Genomic DNA, 10,363 nt, shown 5'->3' with positions numbered 1-10,363 from the left:
ATATATATATATATATATATGTGTGTGTGTGTGTGTGTGTGTGTGTGTGTGTGTGTGTGTGTGTCCAACCATCCAAATTGGATCTATCCATCCATCTCTCTGTCTAGGGGTTATTCTATCCATTCATTGATCTGTCTTTTTCTCTGCCTCTATAAATCAATCAATCTTTCTATTTGTCTATGCATCCATCTATCTATTTATCAATATAACTGTCTCTATTTTTCTATATCTCTATGTATATATCTATAAATCTATCTGTCCTGCCATCTATCTATGTATCTATCTTTATGTCTCTATTTCTTTGTACCACTCTCTCTCCATCTTTCTTTCTTCCTTTCTGTCTATTTGTCTAACTTTCTGTTTGTTTCTGTATTTAAATATGTATGCATGCTTCTATCCATTCCTCCATCCATCTGTCCTTCTTTTTGTGCATCCAACTATCTCTATGTCTATCTCTCTATGTTTTAAATCTTTCTTTCTACCACTCTTTCTATCTCTTTGTCTAGCTCTGTTTCCTCATGTATGTATGTATGTATGTGTGTATATATATATACATACATATATATATATATATATATATACACATATACATGAATCTATCCATTCATCCATGTACCAACCCATCCATCTCTCTGTCTGTTTCTCTATCCCTGTCTATCTGTCTTCCTATTACCTATCCACCTATCTATACATTCTTCTTTTCATCTCTCTCTCTACCAATCGTTCTCTCTTCATCTCCATTTTTCTTTCTAATCATCTATTGCTTTTTGGTCTCTCTGTTTGCCTATGTAGGTCCACACAAATGTATAGATTTATGAATCTATCTATCCATCCATTCGTCCATCCAACTCTCTATCTAGGTGTCATTCTATCCATTCGTCAACTTGTTTGTTTCTCTATTTCTGCAATCTATCTACTATGTATGTATGTATGCATCTATGTATATATTTGTCTCTCTATTTATCTATGCATCTATTTATTCATCTAACTCTCTGTCTCTATTAATTTCTCTCTCTGTATGTATTGATGTACATATCTACACATATATCTAGTCATCCATCTATATATCAATTGTTTTCTCTATCCATCTATCCTTTCATCCATCTATATGTCCCCCCGCCATACCTCCCTCCCTCCATCCATCTTTATATCCATCTATCTTTCTTCCTACCACTATTTATCTCTTTCTTTCCGTGTTTCTTTATTTAACTTTCTGACTGTTTCTCTTTCTATGTACGTATGTGTGTATGTTTGCATGCATTTATGCATGTATGTATCCATCCATCCATCCATTTCTGTCTGTCTGTCTGTCTGTCTCTATATTTCCCTCTGTGTCTATTAATCTATCTTAATTTTTCTTTCTGTCTACTAATCTCTCTCTCTGTGAGTCTTTTTCAAGCTTTCAGTGTGTCTGTCAATTTTTATATGTATGTATCCATCTATTAATACGACCATCTATTTATCCATCTATATCTTCCTGTTTGTATTTATGTATGTATGCATTCATGTATCTGTCTCTCTGTCTCTATTTCTCCATATGTATGTATTTATCTATACATCTATCTGTCCATCCATCCATCTATGTATCTACTGCTCTTTATTGATCTGTCTTTCTACCAATATTTCTCTCTCTTTCTCTGTGCCTCTCCAATTTTCTATTTACGTATGTATGATTCTATCCTTCCATCCATGTATATAATAATTCATCTACCTATTTATCTATGTGTATATATATAAACATATATATCCATCCATCTATTTCTCTATCCCTGTGTACCTGTCTTCCTATCATCTATCCAATTATCTATACATTCATCTTTTTATCTGTCTTTTGTTCTACCAATCATTCTATATCTCTAGCTTTTTTCTTTCCTGTCTGTCTCTTTTTATTTCTTTATGTATGTATAAATCCATCTCTCCATCTATGTATCTATGTATCTATCTATCTGTCTGTGTCTCTCTGTCTATCTCTATTTATCTATGCATCATTCTATTTAGTCATCTATGTCTCTGTCTCTATTTCTCTAAATATGTATGTATACATCTATTTACCCATCCATCCTTCTATGTATCAGTTGCTTTCTCTATTTATCCCTCCATCCATCCATCCAACCATCTTTGTATCACGCTTTCTCTCTATCTTTTTTCTGTCTCTTTAACATTCCATTTGGTTTTTCTGCATGCATGAATGTGTGTATTTATGTACCTATGCATCCAACCATCTATCTGTCCATTTATTTGTGTATCCAACTATCTGTAGTCCATCTCTCCTGCTCTCTCTTAAACTCTCTAACAATCTTTCTCTTTCCTTCTTTCTGTCTCCTTACCTCGCTCTATCTCTCTGTTTCTCCATGTATGTATCAACCTATCCATCTACCCATGTATCAATATATCTATCTCTCTGCCTGTCTATATCAATCGGTCTATCTGACTGTTCCTTTATTCCCTTCCATCTGTCTTCCGATCATCTATCCATCTACTTACACATTCATCTTTTTCTCTTTCTTTTTGCCAATCGTTCTCTCTTTATCTCTGTCTTTTTTCTTTCTCTGTCTTTTTGTCTCTATTTCAGTTTGTCTATATATGTATGTATGTATGCTTGAATGTATGTATGAATCTCTCTCTATATATATCTGTCCATCCATCCAAGTATCTATCCATCCATCTCTCTGTCTATTCTATCCATTCATCGATCTGTCTGTTTCTCTGACTCTATAAATCAATCTCTCTATTTATGTATGCATCTGTCTATATATTTATCCATCTCTATTTTTTCTATATCTCTCTATATACATCTATAAATCTGTCTGTTCTGCCATCTATCTTTGATTCTGTCTTCATATCTCTCTTTCTTTGTACCACTCTCTCTCCATCTTTCTTCCTTTTTGTCTGTCTTTGTTTAACTTTCTGTTTTTCTATGTACGTATATATATGTGTGTGTGTGTGTATATATATATATATATATGCGCTTCTATCCATTTCTCCGTCCATTTGTCCTTTTATTTGTACATCCAATTATCTATATGTCTATCTCTCTATGTTTTAACTATTTCTTTGTACCAATCTTTCTTTCTTTGTCTCTTTGTCTAGCTCTGTTTCCCCATGTATGTATGTATGAATATTCATCCATCCATGTATCAACCCATCCATCTCTCTGTCTCTTTCTCTATCCCTGTCCATCTGTCTTCCTATTACCTATCCCTCTGTCCATCTATCTATATATTCTTCTTTTCATCTCTCTTTCTCTCTACCACTCATTCTCTCTTTATCTCCATTTTTAAAATAATCCATTGCTTTTTTGTCTCTCTGCCTATGTATATCCACAAAATATATGGATTTATGAATCTATCTACCTATCTATATATTCATTCATCCATCCAACTCTCTATATTGGTGTCATTCTATCAATTCATCAACTTTTCTGTTTCTCTGTTTCTGCAATCTATCTACTACGTATGTATGTATTTATTTGTCTGTCTGTCTATCTGTCTATTTATTTATGTGTGCATCTATTCATTTAACTCTCTGTCTCTATTCATTTCTCTATATATGTATGTACGGATGTACATATCTATACATCTATCTAGTTATCCATCTATGTATCAATTGTTTTCTCTATTCATCCATCAATCCATCCAACCTTCCATCCATTTATCCCTCCCTTTAGCCCTCCCTCTGTGAATCCATGCATCCATCTTTATATCTATCTTTCTTCCTACCACTATTTCTCTTTCTAACAACTGTGTTTCTATTTCTGTATGTATTTATGTATGTATGTTTCCATGCATTTGTGTGTGTATCTATCCATCCATCCATCTCTGTTTTTCCTTCTATCTTTCTATCTGTCTCTTACTATCTGTATCTTTCTCTGTGTCTATTAATCTATCTTAATTTTTCTTTCTTTCTACCAATCTTTCTGTCTCTCTGAGTCTTTTTCAAGCTTTCAGTGTGTCTGTCAAATTGTGTTTTATGTATGTATCCTTCTATTAATACAACCATCTATTTATCCCAGCGGTCCCCAAACTTCTTTGGCCTACCACCCCCTTTCCAGAAAAAATATTACTTAGCCCCCTGGAAATTAATTTTTTAAATTTTAATAGCAATTAATAGGAAAGATCAATGTAGCTATGGCCATCACCGCTTCCCTGGATCACTGCAGCACCCACCAGGGGGCAGTGGCACCCACTTTGGGAATCACTGATTCATCCATCCATATCTTTGTATGTGTGTATGTACGTATGTATGTATGCATCTATCAATCTCTCTGTCTGTTTCTATTTCCCATACATCTATCTTTCCATCCATCCTTCTATGTGTCTACTGCTCTTTATCTTTCTTTCTAAAAATATTTCTCTCTCTCTCTCTCTCTCTGTCTGAGTCTGTCTAATTTTCTGTTTCTCTATTAATGTATGTATGATTCTATCCATCCATCTGCGATCAGTTCATCTACCTGTTTATCTATGTATATATCTATCCTTCCATCCGTCTATCCATTTTTCTATCCCTGTGCATGTCTTCCCATCATCTATCCATTTATCTATATATTCATCTTTTTATCTGTCTTTTGTTCTACCAATCATTCTCTACCTCTAGCTTTTTTCTTTCTTATTGTCTGTCTCTTTTTTCTCTCTATGTATGTATGAATCCATCCATCTGTTTGTCTATCTGTCTACCTATCTGTCTGTGTCTATTTCTCTGTCTAGCTTTCTATCTCTCTATTTATGTATGCATCTTTATATTTAGCTTTCTATCTCTGTCTCTATTTCTCTAAATATGTATGTATGTATGTATCTCTCCATCCATTCATCCTTGTAACTTTCTTTCTACCACTATTTCTCTCTCTTTTTTCTGTCTCTAACTTTTCATCTGTTTTTTGCATGTATGAACGTATGTATTTATGTACGTATGCATCCAAACATCTATCCATCCGTCTATTTGTATCCAACTATCTGTAGTCCATATCGTCTGCTCTTTCTTAAACTCACTTTATACCAATTTTTCTCTTTCCTCCTTTCTGTCTCTTTACCTCGCTCTCTGTTTCTCCATGTATGCATCAATCTATCCATTTACCCATGTATCAATATATCCATCTCTCTGCCTGCCTATATATCTATCAGTCCATCTGACTGTTTCTTTATTCCTGTCCATCTGTCTTCCTGTCATCTATCCATCTACTTACACATTCATCTTTTTCTCTTTCTTTCTGCCAATCATTCTTTTTTATCTGTCTTTTTGTCTCTATTTCCATTTGTCTATATATGTATGCATGAATGTATAGATATGTATATGTTTATATATGTATAAGTATGTGTGCATGTGTGTATATATGTATGTATATCTGTCCATCCTTCCATGTGTCTATCCATCCATCTCTCTGCCTTCTATCCATTCATCAATCTAGCTGTTTCTCTGTCTCTAGAAATCAGTCTCTCTATTTATCTATGCATCCATCTATCTGTCTCTATTTTTCTATATCTATAAATCTATCTATCCTGCCATTATTCTATGTATCTGTCTTTATATTTCTTTTTCTTTGTACCACTCTCTCTATCTTCCTTCCTTCCTTTTTGTCTGTCTGTCTTTGTCTAACTTTCTGTTTCTTTCTCCATGTATGTATATATGTATGCATGATTGTATGTATGAATCTCTCTATATCTATCTATCTATCCATCCATCCATGTATTTAACCATCTATCTTTCTGTCTAGGTGTCATTCTATCGATTCACTGATTTGTCTGTTTTTCTGCCTCTATATAGCAATCTATCTTTTTATGTATCTATGTATCAACGTATCATTCTCTCTTTCAGTATATCTGTTTCTCTATTTATGCATCCATCTATGTATTTATCCATCTATATGTCTGTATTTTTCTATATCTATGAATCTATCTATCCTGCCATCTATCTATGTATCTGTCTTTATATCTCTTTGTACCACTCTCTCTCCATCTTTCTTTCTGTCTCTTTGTCTAACTATATGTTTGTTTCTCTATATAGTTATATGTATTCTTCTATCCATTCCTCCATCCATCTATCCTATTTGTGCATCCAACTATCTATATGTCTATCTCTCTCTGTTTTAAATCTCTCTGTACCAATATTTCTGTCTGTCTCTTTGTCTAGCGCTGTCTCTCTGTTTCCCCAAGTATATATGTATGTATGAATGATTCTATTCATCCATCCATGGACCAACACATCCATCTCTCTCTTTCTCTATCCCTGTCCATCTGTCTTCCTATTACCTATCCCTCTATCCATCCATCTATACATACTTCTTTTTATCTCTCTCTCTTTACCAATCGTTCTCTCTTCATCTCCATTTTCTTTCTAATCATCTATTGCTTTTTTGTCTCTCTGCCTATGTAGGTCCACACAAATGTATTTATGAATCTGTCTGTCCATCCATCCATTCAACTCTCTATCTAGGTGTCATTCTATCCATTCATCAAGTTGTCTGTTTCTCTATTTCTGCAATCTATCTACATTGTAAGTATTTCTGCATCTACATATCTATTTGTCTGTCTCTCTGTCTATATATCTGTCTATCTATCTGCATCTATTTATTCATCCAACTCTCTGTCTCTATTCATTTCTCTATATAAGTATAAATGGATATACATATCTACCCATCTATCTAGTCATCCATCTATTTATCAATTGTTTTCTCTATTCATCCATCTTTCCATCCATCTATCCATCCCTCCCGCCCTTCTTCCATCCATCCACCCATATTTATATCTATCTTTCTTCCTATCACGATTTCTCTCTTTCTAACTGAGTTTATTTATCTAACTTTCTGTCTGTTTCTATATGTATGTATATATATGTATGTTTTCATGCATTCATGTATGTATCAATTCATCCAGCCATCCATCTCTGTCTGTCTTTCTATCTGTCTGTCTTTCTCTATTTGCATATTTCTATGTGTCTATTAATCCATCTTAATTTTTCTTTCTTTCTACAAATCTTTCTTTCTCTGAGTGTTTTTAAAACTTTCAGTGTGTCTGTCACTTTGTTTATGTATGTATGCATCCCTCTATTAATACAACCATCTATTTCTCCATCCATATCTCTATGTATGCATGTATGTATACATGCATACCTCTCTTTCTGTCTGTCTCTATTGATTTCTGTATATATACGTATTTATCTATACATCTGTCTATCTATCCATCTATGTATTTACTGCTCTTTATCTCTTTCTTTCTACCAATATTTTTTTCTCTCTCTAATTTTCTGTCTGTTATGTATGTATGATTCTATCCATTCCTTCTATGTATCTATCAATTTATCTACCTGTTAATCTATGTATATATCCATCCATCTATATATTTCTCTAACCCTTTGCATCTGTCTTCCTATCATCTATCCATTTATCTATCCATTCATCTTTTTATCTCTTTTGTTCTACCAATCATTCTCTACCTCTAGCTTTTTTATTACTTATTGTCTATCTCTTTTTTAAATCTCTGTATGTATGAATCCATCCATCTATCTGTCTATCTTTCTCTCTGTCTGCGTTTCTTTCTATCTGTCTGTGTCTGTCTCTCTGTCTAACTCTCTCTCTATTAATCATTCTATTTAGCCATCTATGTCTCTGTCTCGATTTCTCTAGATATATATGTATACATCTATCTATTCATCCATCCTTCCGTGTATCAGTTCCTTTCTCTGTATATTTATCCATCCATTCATCTTTGTATCTCTCTTTCTAACACTATTTCTCTCTATCTTTTCTGTCTCTTTAACTTTCCATCTTTTTTCTGCATGTATGAATATGTGCATTTATGTACCTATGCATCAAACCATCTATCTATCCATCCATCTGTGTATACAACTATCTGTAGTCCATCTCTCCTGCTCTCTCTTAAACTCTCTAACAATCCTTCTCTTTCCTTCTGTCTCTTTACCTCGCTCTGTCTGTTTCTCCATGTATGCATCAATCTATCCATCTTCCCATGTATCAATATATCCATCTCTCTGCCTGTCTATCTATCCATCCATATGACTGTTTCTTTATTCCTGTCCATCTGTCTTCCTATCATCTATCCATCTATTTACACAATTCATCTTTTTCTTTTTCTTTCTGCCAAACATTATTTCTTTATCTGTCTTTTTTCTTTATCTTTTTTCTATCTTTATTTCTCTTTGTCTATGTATGTATGTATGTATGCATGAATGTATGTATGAATCTCTCTATATATGTATATCTGTCCATCCATCCATCTTTCTGTCTAGGGGTTATTCTATCCATTCATCGATCTGTCTGTTTCTCTGCCTCTATAAATCAAACAATCTCTCTATTTATCTATGCATCTCTCTATTTTTCCATGTCTCTATTTTTTCTATTTCTATAGGTATATATCTATAAATCTATCTGTCCTGCCATCTATCTATGAAGCTGTCTTTATATCTCTCTCTTTGTACCACTCTTTCTCTCCATCTTTCTTTCTGTCTCTTTGTCTAACTTTGTGTTTCTCTATATATGTATGTATGTATATTTCTATCCATTCCTCCATCCATTTGTCCTTCTATTTGTGCATCCAACTATCTCTATGTCTATCTCTCTCTGTTTTAACTCTCTTTCTTTGTACCAATCTTTCTGTTTGTCTTGCTCTGTCTCTCTGTTTTCCCATGTATGTATGTATGCATCTATCCATCCATGTACCAGCCCATCCATCTCTCTCTCTGTTTCTCTATCCCTGTCCATCTGTCTTCCTATTACTTATCCCTCTATCCATCTATCTATCTTTGTCTCTCTGTGTGCCTATGTAGGTCCACACAAATGTATTTACGAATCTGTCTATCCATCCATTCTTCCAACTCTCTATCTAGGTGTCATTCTATCCATTCATCAACTTGTCTGTTTCTCTATTTCTGCAATCTATCTACATTGTAAGTATTTATGTATCTATGTACCTATTTATCTGTCTCTCTGTCTGTATATCGGTCTATCCATCTGCATCTATTTATTCATCCAACTCTCTGTCTCTATTCATTTCTCTATATATGTATGTATGGATGTACATATCTACACATTTATCTAGTCATCCATCTATGTATCAATTGTTTTCGCTATTCATCCATCCTTCTATCTATCTATCCCTCCCTCCCACCCTTCTTCAATCCATCCATCCATATTTATATCTAACTTTCTTCCTATCACGATTTCTCTCTTTCTGAGTTTATCTAACTTTCTGTCTGTTTCTGTATGCATGTATGTATGTATGTTTTCATGCATTCATTTATGTATCTATTCATCCAGCCATCCATCTCTGTCTATTTGTCTTTCTGTCTGTCTTTCTCTATCTGTATATTTCTATGTGTCTATTAATTCATCTTAATTTTTCTTTCTTTCTACCAATCTTTCTCTGAGTGTTTTTAAAACTTTCAGTGTGTCTGTCACTTTGTGTATGTATGTATGCATCCATCTATTAATAAGACCATCTATTTCTCCATCCATATCTCTGTGTATGTATGTATACATGTCTCTATTTATTTCTCCATACATATGTATTTATCTATCCATCTATCTATCCATCTATGTATCTACTGCTCTTTATCTATCTCTCTTTCTACCAATATTTTTCTCTCTGTTTAATTTTCTGTTTGTTTATTTAGGTATGTATGATTCTATCCATCCTTCCATGTATCTATCAATTCATCTACCTGTTAATCTATGTATCTATCCATCCATCTATCTATTTCTCTAACCTTTTGCATCTCTCATCCTATCATCTATCCATTCGTCTTTTTATCTGTCTTTAGTTCTACCAATCATTCTCTACCTCTAGCTTTTTTCTTTTGTTGTCTGTCTCTTTTTTTATCTCTCTATGTATGTAGGAATCCATCCATCTCTCTGTCTGTGTCTTTCTCTATCTATGCATCATTCTATTTAGCCATCTATGTCTCACTTTTTCTCTAAATATGTATTTACGTATGTATCTATCTGTATATCCATCCTTCTATGTATCAATTGCTTTCTATAGTTATCTGACCATCCATCTTTGTATCTCTCTTTCTTTCTAACTCTGTTTCTTTATCTAACTTTCTGTCTGTTTCTCTATGTGTGTGTATATATATACATATACATACATATATATGTATGTTTGCATGCATTTATGTTGGTATCTGTCCATCTATCCATCTCTGTCTGTCTTTCTGTTTATCTGTCTTTCTATCTGTCTGTCTGTCTTTATCTGTATCTTTCTCTGTGTCTATTAATCTATCTTAATTTTTCTTTCTTTCTACCAATCTTTCTCTCTCTGAGTCTTTTTCAAACTTTCAGTATGTCTGTCAATTTGTGTATGTATGTATGTATGTATCCATCTATTAATACAACCATCTATTCATCCATCCATAT

Source organism: Gracilinanus agilis, chromosome X, assembly GCF_016433145.1.
Source record: "Gracilinanus agilis isolate LMUSP501 chromosome X, AgileGrace, whole genome shotgun sequence".
Lineage (NCBI taxonomy): Eukaryota > Metazoa > Chordata > Mammalia > Didelphimorphia > Didelphidae > Gracilinanus > Gracilinanus agilis.
Note: the sequence above shows the minus strand (reverse complement) of the source record.